Source organism: Thermobia domestica, chromosome 14 (assembly GCF_964235325.1).
Source record: "Thermobia domestica chromosome 14, izTheDome1.hap1.1, whole genome shotgun sequence".
Lineage (NCBI taxonomy): Eukaryota > Metazoa > Arthropoda > Insecta > Zygentoma > Lepismatidae > Thermobia > Thermobia domestica.
Genome location: NC_137467.1, coordinates 10,359,332 through 10,381,345, shown reverse-complemented (window position 1 = coordinate 10,381,345; position 22,014 = coordinate 10,359,332). Strand labels below are relative to the sequence as shown.

General features: G+C 35.4%; 1 long non-coding RNA gene across 1 annotated transcript in view; it reads right to left on the bottom strand.

Annotated features, from left to right (window-relative positions):
• Positions 1-3,324: 3,324 nt before the first annotated feature.
• The window catches only part of LOC145670563 (uncharacterized), a 51,314-nt gene continuing 32,624 nt past the window's right edge, over positions 3,325-22,014 (bottom strand). Inside the window, exons 2-3 of the long non-coding RNA XR_014128335.1 lie at positions 4,836-4,978; positions 3,325-3,784 (exon numbers count right to left, since the gene is read on the bottom strand). This is a non-coding gene — a long non-coding RNA (uncharacterized LOC145670563). The remainder of the gene's footprint in view (positions 3,785-4,835; positions 4,979-22,014) is intronic.

Here is a 22,014-nt window from a genome sequence, read left to right as displayed (position 1 = left end):
AGAAGCGTGCAATTCTTTCACACTGCAAAATAGCTCAAACATAATTCACCGAAATTATAATGTTTGGAATCGTTTTATATCTTCAGCAGAATGTATATTGCTACATCTCTGCTTACATTACGTGAAAGAACAATAGCATTTTGTACCATCCTATATGTGCGCTATACCTGTGACTGAAAGAGGATGTATATATATGTAAAACTGCATTCTTCCACTTTGAAGGGATTGAAGTTCTCATGTGAGTATTTTTCCACTACATAAAGTTATTCTACATAATATCATTTTACGCGTTTTATATGGTAATTTCAGCAACATTGAACCACCCTGTATACTTATCCCAACTTGGATAACGGTGGGCTTTTCATGCGTCAATCTTGGATTGATTCTGCTTCAAATGAAACCAAAGTCAGCTTTATACCAATTACTTCTAGGTTGGCCCTATTTTTTCAGCTGGTGCACCTACACTACACTGAATGCAACCAGTGCCGTGCCGTGGGAGGGGAAAGGACGTTGAGTAACGTCCCTTTCAGCAGCGAGGCTATATGAGACGGGACCTATTGATTAACATGGAATCCGAACCACGAGCTCCCGCCGGGAACCGAATCCGGGTCTCCCACACCAAAGGCGCGTATGCAAGCTGAGTTGCACAAAATGGGAACGTCAGAAAAATAGCTAGGGAGCAGATTTATGAAATGTTGTAACTGGAATATTGGTTATCAACTTCGAAATAAAATCCTATTTGACAATTGACGTTTTAATGGATCATTACGGCCATAAGCAGTTTAACTTGTATCACTACACAGCAAATAGTTGGTACTACACACGATAATACATTCAATATTATATTACATTGCCTGCTTCTAAAATAATTCAAAGTAATATTTATGTATTCTACTGCGCGCTAAATATATATGCAAGGTGCTATGATTTGTTATAAACTCACTAACATATTATTTTTGCATATTTCCTGTCCTACGATCCTACACAATTCCTGCCACTTCCTCAATGCAAAATATCTGCTCTAAAAATGGATATTAACAATGTTGTAAAGCTTTACTGCATGATCTTTCTATCCAATATATATACTATGCTCACATGGGTGCTGAACAGTATTTTGATATTGCACTAATATTCAGTTGGAATTCACGTTTGACTATACCACTGGTTTAAGATTTACCCGCCCACTGCCTTGACTCACTGAAGCAAAAGATTTACGAACATAGAGTCAGACAACGGTTTGATTGTTGATTGGCTAATTTAAGACACGTGGTTTGTGACGTATAATATACATGGTTCGGTTTTGCTGTACTTGCTGATGCAAGTTTGTCAAAATGCATTTTCCCAACACAAGATGGAACAAAGGAATGTACTGTCCCTTATTTCGGGACATGTGTGTCATATCAGAAGAGTGCAGTTTCCAAATGCACATATTTACCACAAACTGTAGAAAAAAAATCACCGAAAAATTTGTATGGTAAGAGTCTGTACGGACTCATTAAAATGCGTAGTCTTTTAATGAAGATTTTTGGACCATGCTACTGGCTTAATTTGGTTTGAAGATTAATTTTTGGTACGATCTGTATAAGTGTCCATTTACTTATGGATAACACTTAAACTATCTTACTTACTAAAATTACTTGAATAAAATATGCATACATTAGATGACTATTCATTATGGCAAAACAGTTATTAACTGAAAAAAAATTAAACTTCCTTTGACAAGGTACAAAATGCTTTTTGTTACGTAAAAATTGGTTAATATTTAAAAAGTTATAAACAGTCTAAAGAAAGCCCTTCGGCAGAGACGCGATTTAGGGCAGTCGTCTCCAAAAAGGTGTCATCAAAACGCTTTCTCGTCTCGAAAAATGTCTTTTCTCCTCTTGAAAGACTTCTTTCTGCTCCCATGTCTCAAGAAAATCCCGCCTCGTCTCATGTCGTGGCCAACACTATTTGTGGCAGACATTTTGAGATTACGGACACTCTAGATGCCGGTATTGAAATACTGAAGCGCTAATTAATTAGAAAACTGTGCTAATGTTGAAAGGGACTATATGGTAAATTAAAACTAATTTGGTTTTCCTGCAGAGGTTCCTTCCATGTCAGTGCAAAGCATGCTGAATCACTTCGTATTTGTTTAAGGCATACATAGAGTGTACGATATATCATTAACCTATTAATGCTCTTGCCATATGCATTATGATTTTATTGACAGCTTTCTATGGTATGAATACGAGACGCAAACACTTGTTAACTTTCTCGCCTAATATTGTCTTGAAATTGGCTCACCAGTAAAAGAAAATCTATTAATATTGTTGGGTACACAACGAAAATATAAAATAAGTAAATAATAATAATAATAATTTGATTTCACTGATTTCAGCAGCGACGCTATACAATAAGTGAACCTACAGCTTCACGTGGGATCCGAACCACATGACCTCCCGCGGGGAATCGAACGCGGTCTCCCATGCCAAAGGTGCGTACGCTAACCGGTTAGCCACGAGGGAGCTCAATAATAACATGTTTCTTTTACTACACTAAGTTTCTCACTGACGAGAAGATTGAAATCTAATTGATAACTGTGGAATTATAGGGGCATTGTGGCTCAGTGGTAATACGCTTCTCTCTAGTCCCTGGTTCGATTCTCGGCCAAGTATGTGAAGAACATCGTGTCCGTGGGTTTTCACAGGGTGCTCCCGTTTCCTCCCACATTTTATTAAACCAACCCTTCCATTAGTATTTCCGTACCTTCATCATCCGTCTCCCTTAGTCCAAAGGGCATCATCATGGGACGTTAAATTCAGTGATTTCATTTCATTTCAACTGTGGAATTATGATTTTGGAAAGATTATGTGTGCATCCAAATGTAAGTATACAACCCTGCATTGATTAACTATGACATTCTAGCTTATTGATTTATTTGTTTCAGCTGCTCTGAGCTTAAGATATAAGTGCAAACACATTAAGAACAAATAATAAAGAACCCACCAATATGAGAAACATACAAATATGAAATTCAGGATGTCACAAATTATAAATATATCACAGTTTAATTCGAAGCTTTTATTTCGATACAAAAAAAAGTATTAACACAAAGAAAATGAATTAAACCTTAAACGAGACGCAAACACTTGTTAACTTATCGTACAAAGAATGATGTATGATTCAGAATATAAGGTGTGATGTGGCAACCTAACATATGACATAAATCTAGAAGTTTTTTCTTCTTTTTATAAGAAGTGGCAACCCATGCTAAAAATGTTGTTTTACATCTTGGCTAGTACGTTCATTGCAATATTTTGTTTTTGTGTTATTTTATTATGAACGTACTAGCCAAGATGTAAAACAACATTTTTAGCATGGGTTGCCACTTCTTATAAAATATTGCAAAGTGTTGCCAAAATACAATTTACGTTGCATTACACCATTATCTTAAGTACAACACAAACGGAGTCTCTTCTAGATTTATGTCATATGTGACATACCACACATCTCTTACTGGCTTTCCGGGACCATCGTCGATGCGGCAAAATTTAACATCGTGAAGGTGCTTGGTTTCAAATCCGAAAACACACGAGGTTTTCTCTGCAGCTTCCTCGTACCTCTTGATGGCTTCATCCCAGTTGTTGCGAACAATTACTTTGGTTGGATATTCTGGCGGGATTTGTGTGAAATATATGGCCTTTCCACCTTGGCCTTGTTCACTACGGAGTAATCTGAATGACAAGAGGATTTTTCCGGTAGCCTTATAGTCAGTGTAATGGTATAAGGACTCTGGCGGTATCTGAAAATAAATAATATTCGAAGAAGTTTAATCATTTGATTATACATATATGCACTGACAATGCAATGCACGGCAAGAAATAATATTTAGTATGGGTGTTTTCTTTCAATTCCTTGAATATAAATGGACAAAAAATTCCGGACGAAATATTTCTTGCCGCATATATATGGTGTTAATGAACTACACCGACAAACTGTAAGAGATGGTTCATCACATCAAAATATGAAAAATGGCGAAAAGTGCATAGTTCTCTGTACACCCTTTGAACATTAATGAAAAATGCATTTTCGGATCCCTTACGCTGATAAGGACCACCATTCACAGTTCCTCCAATTCGAAATAGGGCCTCTTGAAATTTGGCCACATGTCTTATTAACTTTTTTCTTATTTTGATGTAAGGAATCACTTCTTACAGTTTGTCAGTAGTTCATTAACACCGTATACATATATATTTTACATTATTATTACATTATTCACAATCTTCACTGGAACTATTTATCGTTTTGCAATAACTTGGGAACTCATGTTAATCGAACCGTTCGAAGAGTCAAAAGAAGTAATGTGCTATATTACGTTAACATGGCGCCCTTACGATGTTCAACTTCAAATAATTATTACCCTAGTTTCCTACATCACCCTTCTTACACCCACATACGCGAAACGTTTACTAGTACATTTCTTTACCAGTTTACGGTTCTATTTTAACTTTTCTTCCTTAATTTCAACTAATTTTATAACACAGGATGCAACTGTTGCAAAATGGTCTACTTGGTACAACTTCGTAGATCTTTTGCCCTCTCGGGGCTAGAATCATATTCACCTCTATAAACATGAATTACGAACTTTATTCGTTTTGACATTTAAATTCTTTCCTCATTAAAAGAAAACTAACCTTTATATTTTCTAATTACACGATTCTAATTTTATAAAATTGTTCATTTTTTCCACCCACGTAATCCATTTTCTCAAATTAAAATCAAATAACTGAATTTAATGGTACGATTTGCAGAAAGCAGGATCGTAACATATATAGATATTTAAATATATTTACCCTTTTAACTGGTGTACCAGCATCTACGAGGCCGCCACCACCTCCTTCTGCCGCACCCGCCCCTGCTCCATCCAGCCCTGTTTTTCCTGCGAGGCCGTCACCACCACCTGCCGCAGCCGCTCCTGCTCCATCCAGCCCTGCTTCTGAAACATAATGACACTTGCCTAAGTAATAGTTTTAAAAGTAAGTGATTTAAATAAAAAAAATCAACAAAAATGATTTTTTAAAGTCATGATTTCCCCCCACCCTGTTAAAACTTCATATACAACGTGTTTATTTATTATGTAGCTAAAATCCACTGGTGAAATCCTCACTCCTAAACAATAAAGTCCCTGTGAACATAGGGTGGAAAACGCATTGTTTCAAAGTTACGGGATGCCGAAAACTAGAAAATTCCAGTTTAGAGTCTGCCTAGCTCGAAAACTTTCGCCCTACGTTCATATGGATTTTTTTTTGTGAGAGTTTCACCAGCAGATTTTGACTACATAATAAATGAACACCCTGTATATGTTTACAAGTTTACTACTTAACCTAATACCAAGGATGGGTGGAAGGATTAAAATTTAGTACAATTGAGACATTCTTGTGTAAGTGGGGGCTAGCTCCTCACATGTTCTTTTTATTTAAATCAAATCTTGCTCCTCGTTTAATACAAATCGCGACCTGAAGAAAAAGTATACGAATTAGCATTAAATGTTAATTATGCCATTTAAGTGAAACTACTGGGGTTGAATTTTTGAATTATTCCCAATCGTTAACCTATATCAACCCCAATGTTTCTTAACCCTTTTAAATTGTTTTTTTAAAGGGAAATTATAGACTTTTAGTCAAGCAGCTACATCATCCCTCTTTATCCTAGGATCATGATACATACACTCTTCAGAATAGAACAGCAGTAGATAGGGGTCACTTGGCGCAGTTTTTTTCCTACTGCGCATGCGCAAACTCTTGACGCTGATTGGCTGGCGCAGGTCACGTGACCCCGCCCCCTTGGCCACGCCCCCTGACGCTGATTGACTGGCCACGCCCCCTGACGCTGATTGGCCGGTTCCGGCCACGCCCCTTGACGTTGATTGGTCATGCTCTTTTACGACCTCCTATCTACTGCGCCGACTGGCTGGCGCGGGAGCCCCGCCGATTGGCCGGCACCGGTCCCGTTCTCTTGACGCTGATTGGCCGGCTACGCGCACCTCGGGATATGGGAGTTTGCCACATGCCACATAAGATTCGTTCCCTTTTATGAGCACTTTACGAACACATAGCAGAGCAGATAAAACATTGTCCATACACCTATTTAACATAGCACATATTACATAAGACTTGTTCCCTTTTATGAGCACTTTTAACATAGCAGAAATTACACAGAGACTACGAACACATGACATAGCACATATTACATAAGACTATATAGGATAGCAGGGGTGCACTCGTTCCCTTTTATGAGCACTTTTAACATAGCAGAAATTACACAGAGACTACAAACACGTAACATAACACATATAACATAAGACTATATAGGATAGCAGGGGTGCACTCGTTCCCTTTTATGAGCACTTTTTTTCAACATAGCAGAGAATGGAGACCAATTTTTGACCTACTGCGCATATGCGCAAAACTGTTCCGATTCCGCCGGAGCAGAACTGCCGTTCTCTTTATCAATGGTACCAGAACACACACACACAGCAGACCGCAGACTGTTCCAGTTTAGGAGCAGATTACGGCTATGCGCAGAAACATAAAATAAGACATAACACCCCCGTTCTCTTTTACGAGCACTTTATAGCAACATAATAGAGCAGAGAATAAAAAAATAACAACACACACACACACACAGCAGACCGCAGACTGTTCCAGTTCAGGAGCAGATTACGGCTATGCGCAGAAACATAAAATAAGACATAACACCCCCGTTCTCTTTTACGAGCACTTTATAGCAACATCATAGAGCAGAGAACAAAAAAATAACAACACACACACACACACACTTGATTGCTTATGCGCAGTAAAATTAAATTTCTAATTAATTACACATTGCACGTACACGCAGAAAAATTACACTAGACTACAGACTGTTCCAGTGGCAGTCCTGGTTCCGGTTCAATAGAGCAGACTACGTGCAACGAGCAGGTCATAAAAGACTATGACCTATTTTTCATTCCCTAAATAACATAGTATACACACACACTTGGTTGCGTATGCCAAATCCGATTTAGTACAAATAACACGCATGCGCAGAAACATTTACATTTCCGATTTTTATGAAACTCGGCATATGTGGGTTTCCGACCATGCTGATTACCAATACCACACTTACTTTTACCTGGGTCTTATAGTTTATGTGGGATACGTCGTTTGTATGACACTTAAAACCTAATAACTCAAAAACGGAGCCACATGTTTAGGTCGTGTTTCCACATTTAGTAATTGGTCATCAACTACCACAAGTTCCAAAATAATGACCATCGAGGTCAAAGGTCAACATACTTAAAACCTAATAACTCGAAAACGGAGTCACATATTGAGATGGTGTCTCCACATTTAGTAATTGGTCATCAGGTACTGCATGTTCCAAAATAATGACCATCGAGGTCAAAGGTCAACATACTTAAAACCTAATAACTCGTAAACGGAGCTACATATTGAGATGCTGTTTCCAAATTTAGTAATTGGTCATCAGGTACTTCAAGTTCCAAAATAATGACCATCGAGGTCAAAGGTCAATACACTTAAAACCTAATAACTCGTAAACGGAGCTACATATTGAGATGCTGTTTCCAAATCTGGTAATTGGTCATCAGGTACTACAAGTTCCAAAATAATGACCATCGAGGTCAAAGGTCAACATACTTAAAACCTAATAACTCGTAAACGGAGCTACATATTGAGATGCTGTTTCCAAATTTAGTAACTGGTCATCAGGTACTTCAAGTTCCAAAATAATGACCATCGAGGTCAAAGGTCAACATACTTAAAACCTAATAACTCAAAAACGGCACCACATATTGATATGCTGTTTCCAAATCTAGTAATCGGTCATCAGGTACTACAAGTTCCAAAATAATGACCATCGAGATCAAAGGTCAACATACTTAAAACCTAATCACTCGAAAACGGAGCCAAATATATAGATGGTGTTTCCAAATCTAGTAATTGGTCATCAGGTACTACAAGTTCCAAAATAATGACCATCGAGGTCAAAGGTCAATATACTTAAAACCTAATAACTCGTAAACAGCCCCACATATTGAGGTGGTGTTTCCACATTTAGTAATTGGTCACCAGCAACTACATGCCCCAAGAAAACGGGGAAGGAGCATTTTATTTAATTTTGTAGTACTCAAAATATACAAAGATATAAATCTGTGTGACCCATCCAGTTTTGTACTAAGCAGAAAATTTGTTGGCTTTTTTAGAAAGACCATTTTATCTTTTGTATTCAGATTTTCCGGCTACTTTTTGTGCTCTACAAATAAACGGAGGAAAAGCAAAGAGAGACCATTTTATGTGCCTTTTGTAACGAAGAAACAAATTTGAAGGAGGTTCATTTTAACTAATCCTGCTGCGAGTAGATCAATTAGTACATAGTAAAAAAATAAAAAATATGGCATTATTGCGACTTTTCATTTTCGAATACATACGAATTAAGCCACTATGGCAAAAAATTCTACTCTCTCCTTATGCTTATTTGGAGCAGACTTAAGAGGACCAAGCATTAGAAACCCGCTAGTAGGGCGTCGATTCAGTAAACTCGTTATGCTTTAGAAAACAAAATCCATATTGGAGTATACCTTTTATACAACAAACAAGCTTTTTAGCCCCACTCCAGAAATTTGAAAACAAATTCTTTCTTCTACAGTCTTCGGCACGCATTTTAGACCAAGGGCAGCAAGACACTATATTAATTAACACTTCTGCTGGATAGAAATTCGATTCTCTCGATCTTCTGCTTTATCCAGCAACTTTACTTGGAAATTATCCACATCTTAGAATTTATCAGGTTACATCTAGTAAAAGAAAATGAATAGATAATTTTGAGACAGTTCCATATGGGTAAATACAGTATTAGTAGAAACGATAGTTTTTAATTAAGTAGAGATAAGGAGAGAGTGAAAAAACGGAAAATTAAATTTTAAATCATTATTATTATTATTTTAGAGGTCAAAAGGAAGAATAAATGAATTTGAGTGGCATATGTACGGAATTTAGTTTTGTACCGGGCAAAAAAAGAAGTGAAGAATTAATAAAATTTGAATGGAATATTTTATTTTGTACCAGCTGGGAATTTAGTGTTGTACCATTGTATCAATTTAAGTATTTTGTACTATTTAGTACCACCGAGAAGGTGTAGAATATTTAGTTTTGTACCAAGCAGAAATTTGTTGGCTTCTTTATTTTGTATTAACGACTAAAACCTTTAACACATACTTGGTTGTGTGCATTACAATGGCCGAAGTTTTTCATTTCCCTGTGGTACAACGTAATGGTCGCCCCGCTTATTCTAGGTCTACAGTTAGATATTTTCGATTGGATAATGGTATAAAGCCATGTTTTGTTGAGCACAATGCCCACTATAACGATGTGGTAGACAATTATTTGATGGATACATATTTGTTTAATAGTCGCTATAACAAATGGTATATGATAGAATTTGTTAAGCATTTATCGCAGATAGATATTAAGATAGACTTTTTGTCGTTGGTTACTCGTTTAACCGCACACAGTTCTCTTTTCCAATCAGCTACCTTTTTTGCCATGAAAACTAAGGGTAATAGTTATACTGTGACAGCTTTCTTTCGCTATGGGGGAACGCAGGACACTTTGGATGAGTTATTAAAGTTTTGGAATCATGTGTGCGAGTTCAGGCCAAGTATTCAGATTGCAGATTTACTTGGTTGCTTTACACGATGTGGTAAAACTGGCCTTTTTGCGGTATCTCCTGATACCTATCTGTTGGACCTCGCGTCCCTTAGACCGGGTTCGAACCCCGAACATCGGCGAAGTATCAGCCCATTACTTGAGATCCGAAGACCACATTGCACCTTGGAGTGTTCCTACTGCAGAACTATTTTAGAAGAGAAATTCAACCCGAACAGATCTCCGCCAAGTAAGTACTATTTTTTTAAAATTTATACCTGGCGCGCTTTTTTATCCCTGACCTCTGACTTTGTATTCTTCTTAGACCAAGTTGCCAATTAGATGGATAGAAGATGGAGATAATCTTAATTAGTTTACGATATAATTTTTATAAATTGTTCCTTTTTTATATCCTTTTCCTTTAACAACGAACGTTGTTATAAGATTAATTCTGTTTACTTAAATTATATTCAGATATGATAGTTTAACTCATTACAGTATAGGATTGTAGTTGTATCAAGTATGTTTACTGTTCGCAGGAAAACAATAATAATTACATTCCTTAACATGTTTGTAGTTGGACTAGGAAATATTAATTCAGAATCTCCTGTCATTTGCTGTCATGAAAGGCTTCCAATAAATCAATCCCACATATATTTCTTTTAATCGAACTATCCATATCGTGCAAAAGGTAATCGCTTATTAGTCGTTAAATATTCATACTAAGAAGTTGTCGGTTCGAGTTACGTTATATCAAACCCACTTAAAAGATTTCTATCAACATATGAAGTAAATATTGACTTTGAAACTGAATGATATAATAAATCTTTATTTTGTTACAAACTGATTCTTCCATTTTTCTTCTTATTTTATAAAGAAAGATATATTGAACCTTTTCTAATGTTAATATTATAAAACCAAATATAAAACAACAAAAATATGTGTGTGTGTGTAATTGAAATGTTAAAGTTAGGTAGGTAGGTCCGTGCTGCCTTAGTAACAGTGCGTTCACCTCTTGAGAGGTGGATCATAAATTCAATTCCAATTGGTGCCATATGGGATTGATGATGAGTCAACAAAATGTTCGTAAGTTTACACAAAATTATCTCATCATTTCTTATTTTACCACTTCATCAAATAAGCATTACTTTGCAATTATCTTCTAATTATTTATCTCAGATAAGTAGGGAACAAATACTTATTTTTTTACCGCTTTAACGAAACACCTATAACCAATTGTACTTTTCTTCTATCCAGTATAATTATTTTTGTGCTTTGATGCTGTAATCTCCAAAGTGTCTACTTGACCGTAACTTTCTTAATGGAATGATATATGATCAGTACATTGGCTCGTACTCTCTCCATTTTTAGACTGTTTTATATTTTTTTTAAATTTTCTTATTAGCTTACGATGCTTGATTAAAACCAAAGTTTTATCTACATCTAGAATGGAATCCGGGATGTGTACAAACGCTTACCATTTGTATTCACAACATTTTCCGCTAGTCTAGTTGCTAGTGCATGCGGATCTTTGGTGCAGAAGGTCCCGGTTTCGATTCCCGCGGAACATTATTTGGTTTTCAGTTTAGCGTCCCATTTAACAGGGAGGCTATAGGAGATGTGGACCCATAGCTTAACGTAGGATCCGTACCACAGAAGATCCCGCAGGGAGTCGAAGCCGGGACTACGTACAACAAAGGAGAAGACCACTAAAGGCATTACTGTGGTTCAGATTTCATCTTAAGTCGTAGATATAACTCTCTTATAGTATTGGTCCTTAAAGGGAACGTTAAACTTAAACAAATAAAACGATCACAAAATCAAGATTCACATTAATGCAAGGGAAGAATTATTTTCAATTTCACTTCACATTTTTACCGTCCTCTTATCGTTCTATGGTTCTAATTTTTGTTATCCGTGTGCAAGATTCGTGGTGTAATTTTAAAATAATTCTGCCGTTTCTAAATGTTGTATGTTTTAAAAGTGAATAAAGTAATTCAGATCATATGAAACAAAATTGCAAAAAATATACATAGATATTTGGTTTGTTGGGGATTGAACTTCAGTGATGGCCTAACAAGAAGTTACTATAACTAAAACACATGTTACATATTAGGCTTGCTTCTTTCAGTGTACTATTAACTGTCGAGTCTAAATTATCTAGGAACACTATGATAATTTCTTGGAGACACAGTACTCTATTGTGTTATTGAGATTTGACAAATGTGTGGAATCAGCAAAAATAAAATAAGGTGCACCAAAGCAGTGGCGTAGCCTGAGGGAGATTGACTCGGCTCAAGTACTCCCCTTAATGCAAATATTGAAAATGAATTGTACAATCAAGCAAAACAAAACTTCTGCCTTTCAAGTCATACAAAAGAGAGAAAATATACCCAACCTTATCTCAATGCATGTTGAAGGCTCTTGTTTGATGTACTTCATTTTGCATTCTGACGAACCAATCACGGCAAGAGAATAGATAGTCACAACTGTTTTGCTTCCCTTCATTGTGTAAAAAGAGAGAGCCCGAAAGAGAAATGTGAATGATACTTATTTTATGTAAAAAACAAAATAAAATATGATATTTAACTTATCCTTGACATTCAACGTTTTAAAACCCAAACAATGTTTTAGAAATCTACTTTTTAATATTCATAAAATAATAGAGGAAATTGTTTAATACTTCTTTCAAAAATATAATAAAATACATTTGTATTGTACCCATCTTGCTGACAGTAATATATGTTTAAAACTTCTTTTTTGTCTACGTTTGAACACTTTGTACCTTCATATTAGTATTAGGTTTGAACAAAACACGTTTCAGATTTAAAAGTTTTGTAAAAAAAAAATCTTTTTAAGACTATCTGTATGTCAACACTCCATGATTATCATTTCCCGGTGCCTTGTATACGTTAGTCTGTCTTATGGTGTGCAAAAATTAGTGTTGCTTTCAAACACACTTCAGAGGGAGAAGGACAAACCCTCCTGGATATGACAGCGGCATGATGAACATCTAAGCGCGAAAAAGACAGTACGTTTGTAGCACATGTATAACGTATGCTCCGTATAGATTTCCGTATAAACATATGTATCCCGTATATTTGTACAATATACCGTTGTCCCGCGCTGTCCGGATAAAATTAATTAGCTCAATTATTTTTAAAGATATAGCAATGATATAGGTGTCATTTGCAAGCTCATAAAATGCGTAATTACATTTACTTCAAATTGTTTTCGAAAACGTAGTTGTTTCCTAGTTATTAGTCCTGAAACACAAGAATTGTAGTTCAGAAATGACTTTTTTCCGTTTTCAGGTGCCATATTTTAAAATGGCGGCCATACAAAAAAGTTTTTACTATTGAGATTGAGATCTGGAGTATATTTTCGGAAATAAATCAAGAAAGAAGTTTCTATCTTGAACGATAATGAAGTTATTATTTTTAAAATTATATGAGGTGAAATCTTACAATTGTAACACTTTTACTTCTTAAACACCCTGTAGCGCGTATCATGACTGGTTTACGGTTGTAAGAGTTACATTTTCGAATTCCTGAGATTTTTTCACATTAGAATCGACTTTCAAACCTTTTGACCTCGTTGGGTTAAATCAATGTGTCTGGGCTCTTGGACTATTACACTATTCTCCAAACTTTAGTAGGTATTGTGTAACGGAGACATAAGCAGACATTATTGGATAAGGATGCTGAAGACGAAAATGGCAAAGGGGTTTCTTGTTTTGATGTTACAGAGAAAAGGGAGGAAATGGAAATAATGGAAACAGGTTCGGGGTGAAGAAGCGGGGAACAGGAGGATGTAGTTGTTGCCCTCTGAAAACTTCTACGATAGTTTATTACTCTCCAAAGGCAAACTTTTTCTCAGAGTTGCCAGGTATATGGTGAATGCCATGTTTGTGTGAAATCCAAAGAAATGCTCCCTTCTGATCATTTGGAGGGAGGAGATGCTGTAAATCAAGCTTGTGACACCTGCCACATTGCTAGCCAGCAGTTAGAGCAGAGAAATTCCGTCTTAGTCTTTAAGATGAAGGATAAAAAAAAGGAACGCGTTTGAAAAACTTATCAATGAATATATTGTATTTGAGAGTAAATATGTTACTCATTTTGCTATAGTTTAATTTATTAGACTACAGGGAAAATCTGGAGAGATTGCTTGAAAAAATAAATACAAATTGACATATTTTTGTCTCGATACTTCCATAGCTAGAAAGTAAAATTATAAATCAATTTACCTCGCATCACCATTGAATTTGTACTTCTTGCAGCTAGCATTCATTATCGACTCATTATTATTATTATTATTATTATTATTATTATTATTATTATTATTATTATTATTATTATTATTATTATTATCTCTTATATTTTGGTTTAAAGTACAGTAGAGCGTCGATTATCCGAACGTCGGTCAACCGAACGACCGCTTAATCGAACTGTACTCGCTCGCACCAGTTACTCTCCCACCCTACCGTCCATCATCCCCCTCACTCCCAAACCGAGTTTCCCACAGTAGTTGCCGCATGTTGCGGTATCTAAGTAAATTAATACTAAACCGCTCGGATAGTACGTTTTGCGGTGTTTTCTCAGGTTAAATATAGAATTAAAGATTTGAATTTCAACTAAACAAATATAACAAATTTTATTAATAAGCCAAAATCGGAAACAAATGCAGAAATAACTTCTTAAAAATGAAATCTTTGACTCGAACAAATATAAGTTAAAAATCAAGTAAATTTGACTATCCGCTATCTAGTCGAAACAGCAATTTAAGAAAAAGTTTACTAATAAGGATGTTATCTGAATATGCAAAATAAATTCCAAATCAATGTTCCTTTTCAGTCGGCATGCCAAATATAGAAAATTAACAAATACATACCAGAAGTCTTCTTGTACTAACATCTATATGTCCAATTCAATTTAGATTTTGTTTCGTAAAACAGGTAGTACATTTTCTACAACAACAACACAATTTTCTTTTTCAATTTCGAATTTAACAAAACTTAACTTTCTTACTTTTCATTTTGCAATTTCAAATCACTTTGCACTTTTAACTTTTCACGCAGCACTGAATAATATAAATTTACAGGATATAACATGCTTTCATATAGAAAAATGCCTACAAACGAAAAAGTAGGTAATTCTAAGCTTACCTGTTCATCACAACTGAAGAGGGGAGGTTTGCGGCACAACCACGAAAACTCGTAGAGGGCAGCACCTACCACTGAACAGTCATGAGACAAGGTAACCAGCTCGTAAACTTCTAGGATAGTTACCTATCCAAGAGGCTTACTTCTGCTGAGGCTTATTTTACCTCTTTTTTTTTTCAGAACAAATAAATTTAGTCACACAACAAAATATCTCGGGGGGCGCACAAACTATTCCTGAACACTTCACTGAAAAATTTATTTGTTCACCAATCACATCCACTAGATCTTCTTCATCACTAAGTTCAGATTCTTGAACAGTTCCAATCTGTAATCCATATGTATTCCAAGGGCCCTTTTTACGTAGAAATACAAAGATGATCGTTTGAAGAAAGTCCTCCATCCAAAAATCTAGATGACAACATTTAGAAGGTGGTACCACTTCCTCCTAAATCTGGGTCGAAAAGTCTCTCATGTCTGTTTGGTAACACCCCAGGTTACAAAACTGTGAAATAATAAACACAAAACAGTATCCTTTTTCATATAAACATTTCCTTAAATATATGAAGATGTACTCCCATGCGCAAAAAAAAAAAAAAAAAAAAAAAAAATTGCGCGTATACTGTAACTCACGATTTTCCGTATTTATTCCTTTTTCCTTACGTTTATGGGTAAAATTGAGTTATTAGTATGTGGAGATAATAGAGAGCAATCCATCTAAGGAGATATTTCAAAAAAATATAATAAAATAATAAAAATATAAACAAAAACAAAATTATGCTCGGTTTTGTGTATACTGGCAACGATGATTTCTAGGGATTTTTTCAGTAGTACAGCACGATTGCGGAGGGAATTCAGTAGGGAAGTCGAGGAGATGGATCAAGGAACTGGATACTGAACTAAAATGTTGCATTTATTGGTTAAAACCTAGTGTGTAGATTGCCTGCCAAATATAAATTAGCTTCTGTAACTAAGATGTCGTACGAAAATATAGAATTAAACAGAAAAACTCTTATGTTAAGGTTCGAAGCGATACGCACCATGGTTATGAAGATTATTTCTTAAGAAAAAAGAACAAATACAACGTAGCCTCTGTGGTTAGGTGGATAGAGTGGCGGACTCGTGGATATTTTATTATTTTGACACCACATCGAATCCCATCCTATCCCATCCCATTTTTTTTAACAAAACATTATTGGAAGTGTATAACTTTGATGTTAATAAGAACCGAAACAGTATAATAAGGAAATAACTTATTGATAGTATCCTTTAATCGACGTATTTATTCAGTATTAGAATACGTGTACTATTGCAAACAGTTATTGTTTTCAGTTTATGGTCTTGTATGTTACCTGCCCGTTCTTGAACAGCAGACAACTCACTTCGGATTTGTGTGTCAAGAACAGGAAAAATAACATACGCGACCTTGACAGTCTTCCCAAGTTTACCCCTTGTTATATCGACATGACGTTACATCGAATGATGCTTGTTGTCGTAAAAAAAAAAAAAAAAGGAAGAAAGGAAAAAGCTGATGTCAAATTATCGTTTGTCTGTGTGTGTGTGTGTGCTTGTGTTTTTTTTTCTTTTTAGAGTATTGACTTTCTCCCTCTCTCTTTTTTTTTCATATCCACAATTGCAAGAAATTATGGCCGACCTTTGTGGGTTTATTGGGAATAGGACGATTTATTTTGGATTGCTAACAGACGACATTTTTTTTAACCATTTGCTTTAAACTTTGGCTTTGTGGCTCTTAGCACCCACGAAAGGTCATTATAAACTATATAAGCAGTTCCCGTTTTCACCGGCCGCTGAAAAGATATTGAGGAAGATAAAAGTGCTTGCCGTAAAGATAATGAATAAAAAAAAAACAAATTAAAACAAATAATTTATAAATCTTTATAATACACTGTAAAATTACGAGCGATTACGGTTAAGAATTTAACGTGAGATTAAAATTACGAGTATTATGTACTATGATTAAACAAATAATATACAATAAGTAAACTACAAGCAAATTATATATTTAACAACCTGAGTGCTTAAAAACAATTACTTTATTTTTAATTTTTATTTTTTTTAATTATTTACTTTGATTAGATGGCCTTTTTTATTTATAGGAATGATTTTTTAAAAATTTTATTTATAATTTGTGCTAGCGGCAACGAATGAGAGTAGGGGATAATTTATATAACACTTGCGTTTTATTATGCACTGCACAAGGAGGGTGGGGATTAAGTCAGCCGCAGTTTTTTTCTTTTGGGCTTTTTTTTTTTTTACAGAAATTTGGTTTTCTTTAAAAGTCAAAAACTAATTTGAGTGTTATCCTTATATTTACTAAATTCCAACGATGACAAAAACACGATTTCGAAATGCAATCATAAGTCTGTGTAAGGAATGTTTTCGTTGAACGAAGCTAAATTATACAGATCTATGTATGCGGAACACGAATATTTCCAAAAGATAGCATGAATATGAACGATAATCATACCATATTTCTACACTATATAGTAGCGTGAAAAACTGATATTAAAATGATATAACAAACAGGCATAAGCTTTTTTTCTAGCACGGCAACACATTAAACTTAACTCATTAAATTTTGCGAATTACAAATTATCACCTTACGTGTCGTTGTATTCCTATTCGTTTTCACGTTCGAGCGACGAAAGAAGAAATTGTAGTAATAGTGATAAAAATCGAATTCGAGATTTCAATGAATTCAAGTTTCACGCCCCCACATATCGAAAAAGTAATTTTGATGTCTGTCCATCTGTTCGTCTGTCGGTTCGTCACGCTTTTTCATGTATTCAAATAGAGGCCATACTGTTTGACGTATCTGGACCGAATTCTAGACATGAAGTTTTTATAACACTTTAAAAAAAACTAACTAACTATATGGCCTATGGAACCCGGAGGTTCAATGCCGCGTTCACAAAAGCTCTCCACTGACTTCTATTCTTAGCTAACTGCATCCAGTTTCTACTTTGTATTCCAATCTCTGCGAGATCCATCTTAATATTGTCCTCCCATCTGCGCCTAGGACTTCCTAATGGTCGTTTTCTGATTGGTCTTCCAGTCAAGACTTTGAAAGCATTTCTACTTTCTTCCATTCTAGCTACATGACCCGCCCACCTAAGCCTCCTAGACTTGACGACCCTAACAATGTTGGGTAGATCATATAAATTGTGTAGTTCCTCGTTATGAAGTTTCCGCCATTCCAAATTCCCGTTCCTCTTGGGTCCGAATATTCGTCTCAGGATCTTGTTCTCAAATACTTTCAGTCTATGTTCTTCCCTCAGAGTAAGTGACCATGTTTCGCAGCCATACAGAACAACAGGCATAATAATCGTTTTGTATATTTTAAGCTTCAAATTCCTCGACAGAATTCGCGGCAACAAGAGATTTTGAACCGAATAGTAACACGAATTCCCTGCTTTGAGTCGACATTTAATTTCTTCGTGAATATGATTTCCCTCTCTTAATATTGATCCTAGATATTTGAAACTATCCACTTTACCAAAAGTATTATTTAATATTTTAATGCATCCATAACTTGCTGTATTCCGGTCCCGACGCACTTCCATGTATTTAGTTTTCTCTGCATTTACTTCTAAACCCATGTCCCTGCAAGAGTTTAATAAGATTTCTGCATTTCTTTCTATTGTTCTCCTATCATCCCCTATTAAATTTACATCATCAGCATATGCCATAACCTGGTGAATACCGTTCAACTGTAGGCCCTGGTTGCTATCTTTGATTTTCCTTATAGCGTATTCCAGAACGAAGTTAAATAATAATGGCGACAACGCATCTCCTTGTTTCAGGCCATTTTCGACGTGAAAACTCGTGGACAAAAATTTTCCTACCCGGACTTTACTTTGGGATTCATTTAAACATATCTTAATTAATCTAATTAGCTTTCTCGGTATTCCAAGTTCTGTAAGGACGTTGTATAATGTTTCTCTCCTAACCGAGTCGTACGCCTTTCTAAAATCAATAAATAGTCGATGTACCGGGGTATTGTATTCCCACTTTTTTTGGAGTATTTGGCGAATGGTAAATATTTGGTCGATAGTTGATCGATTTCGTCTAAATCCGCACTGATAATCTCCAATAATTTCATCTGCGTATGGGGTCAGTCTTGCTAAAAGAATATTTGAAAGGACTTTATAGGATGTTGATAGAAGAGAAATGCCTCGATAATTATTACAGTTTTGTCGCCTTTCTAGTAAATTGGAACAATGATTGATTCTTTCCACTCTTGTGGCAATTCTACCTTGTTCCATATAAGGAGAATGAGTTTGTGTATCTTGTTCCACAATTTTTCACCCCCAGCTAAAATTAACTCAGCCGGAATTTCATCTACACCCGGAGATTTGTGTTCATAACACTATCGTTTCGAATTCTATATCCTCCGACACCTAAAAATAAGGGTAGTTTACTGAAGGATGAAAATTTAAAATCATTATATTGTCTCAAAAACGGCTGTAAAGATTTTGTTTGTATTTTTACAAATATAGTATGAATCATTGCTCTGAAAAAATACGTAAGGTGTATTTTACTGTATGGGATGCATTTTTTTGAACAATTTTCTCAATCACATTTTATAAATAAATGTATCATTAATAACCTGACAATATGACACAACTCGTTCGTCCTGTAAACATTCAGAAGAGGTAGTTTAGCCTACTCTTCGACGATTTTCCCATTAACGCCTGACCCAGTTTTGTTCATATTTCATAAATAAATGTTACATAAATAACCTAACGATATGGTATAATTCCATCATCCTAAAAAGCTAGAAGTGGTATATTACTTTTCGGAGCAAGTTTTACCCTACGATTTTGTCGATAATTACTCTGGCAATTTTGTTCGTATTTCATAAATAGCATAACTCGTTTGTCCTGAAAAGATATACAAGGGATATTTTATTCTTGGGGATGACTTTTTTAACGATTTTCTCAGAAAGTACTCAGACGCTTTTGCTCATAGTTCACATACAATTATCTGCTTAATAATTCTAATGTATGGCATAAGTTATTTCTAACAGAAATATGACGAATGGATACTTTACTTTTGGACGTAAGTTGCTTCGAACAAAGTTTTCTAAAACACATTATTTTATTCACATTTCCCAAATAAATGTTTCAGTAATAGCTACAGCCTAACACGAGTCAGTTTAAGAAATTCGAGCGAGAAAATTCAGTGCGTTTCATCCGTACCCATTCTTAAATATATTTTTAAATGTTACACCCAATCACAATTTTCCTAAGAAAATCGAAACTTCTTTTTAAATGTGCCTTGCTGTGCCCAAATGGTTCAAGTGCATTGGTTCTGGATTTGATTCCCGGTGAGAGCTAGTGTATTTTTATCCAACGCTAAGGAATAGGTGCAAAGAGAAAAGTGTTTAAACAAGTCTAACCAAGCTAATGAATAATACAAAGAAATAATACAATATTACGAAATTCTAGAAGAAACGTTGTTAATATTAGATATTTGCGTGTAAAAGTCCAACCCATGACTGTCAACTCCAAAGGTAAGAAAGTGAAACATCCAATACCAGGTTAATCAATGGTCTCTAGTTAAAGCTATCCTACTGGGAAGTGATTGAGATACCAAAAAATATTGTAATCGCTGGGAGACATGTTAGGAGAATACATTGGGTGAGAGAATTTAATACTGGAACTCATGAATAGTCTCTGTATCTTCGCTTAGTATTGAAGTGCGTAGGTCTATATAGGTTTGCATTGAAATGAGCATTAATGCACAACATCTGTTGGACATTACGGAGGGCTTGCGGACAGGTTTGCAGTATATTTTTCGGGGTTCGATATTGTAACGATCCTAGCAAACTCCTCAGCCTTTCCGCACTGTACTCTATAAGTTAAATTCGTGCTTAATTAAAACTATGTGTTTAAATTTAACACTGTTAACCGTTAATACCTGTGCACAACGGGAAACAATCCGCCAGTAATTCTTCATTTTTGTCCTTTGTTTTAGCGCCATAAATGTCTTTGTTCATAAATTTCTTTGTCTATGGTTTTGCATATACGTAGCGTGGACATTAAATTTTGACTTATACGCCATATGCATCTAATTACAAACACACCTATAGAACGAACACAACAAACTTAGAATATATATGTATGTATGGAAAATCATACACGAGGCGCTGCACGGGAGAGCAGTGTGCATACATATGGCAGTCAATTTCCTAAGAAATTTATAATAATAATAATAATAATAATAATAATAATAATAATAATAATAATAATAATAATAATAATAATAATAATAAAAACAGAAAACGAAACAGTTATTTACATAATGTATTTATTTAAGCATGGAAGTGCAATAGACTTAAGTTATTTCTCTCTCTCTCTCTCTTTGAAGGCAACAACCTTTAGGGTGCCAAGACGTAGAAAAGGACTTGTGGCACTCATGACTATAGAGTGGTGTGTGTTTGGCACATCGGGTTCCTTCGTTGTTAGCCCCAGCTTTCTAGACCGGATGCAGTTATTCCCGGTAGAAAATACAAGAAAATATACCTTTCTATTACTATTAAAGTAAATAATTACACTCATTCCCTCAACGTGATACTTGTTTGTTTAACTGTATACAGACAGCTGATCCATGGGAGAATCGTTGATAATAATAAATAAAATAAACCCGACAAATATTCTTGTAATTTGCTGGGCACGCCAGTGTGCCTGTTATCCGGTTGTGGCACACTGGAATATAGGGTATGGCTTTCTAATTTTTCCCCAACTATTTTAACTGCTTCAATTGAAATTAATCTATAATAATAAGAGTGAATTTAGTCTTCTTACCCTTCGATTTAGAAATAAGGTCCGCTAGAATTGTATATTTAAAAAATAATAATACTGTACTCAGAATTTTATAGTGTAGTTTGTTTTATTCCAAATGACATACTTCCTGCAACTGTTTGGGTTGGAATTATTTGAGATCAAATCTTTAAGTTTTACGACCCATGGTTATACCGACTAGGCTAAAGGACACGGTGATGATGAGAAATGAATGAAATGGTGGAATGAAGAAAGTGGGAGAAAAACGGGAGAACCCCGAGAAAACCCATGCACATGGTGTTTGTCCACCACAAAATTCACTTGGTGCGAGCTGGGGTCGAACCAAGGATCCCATGCACCA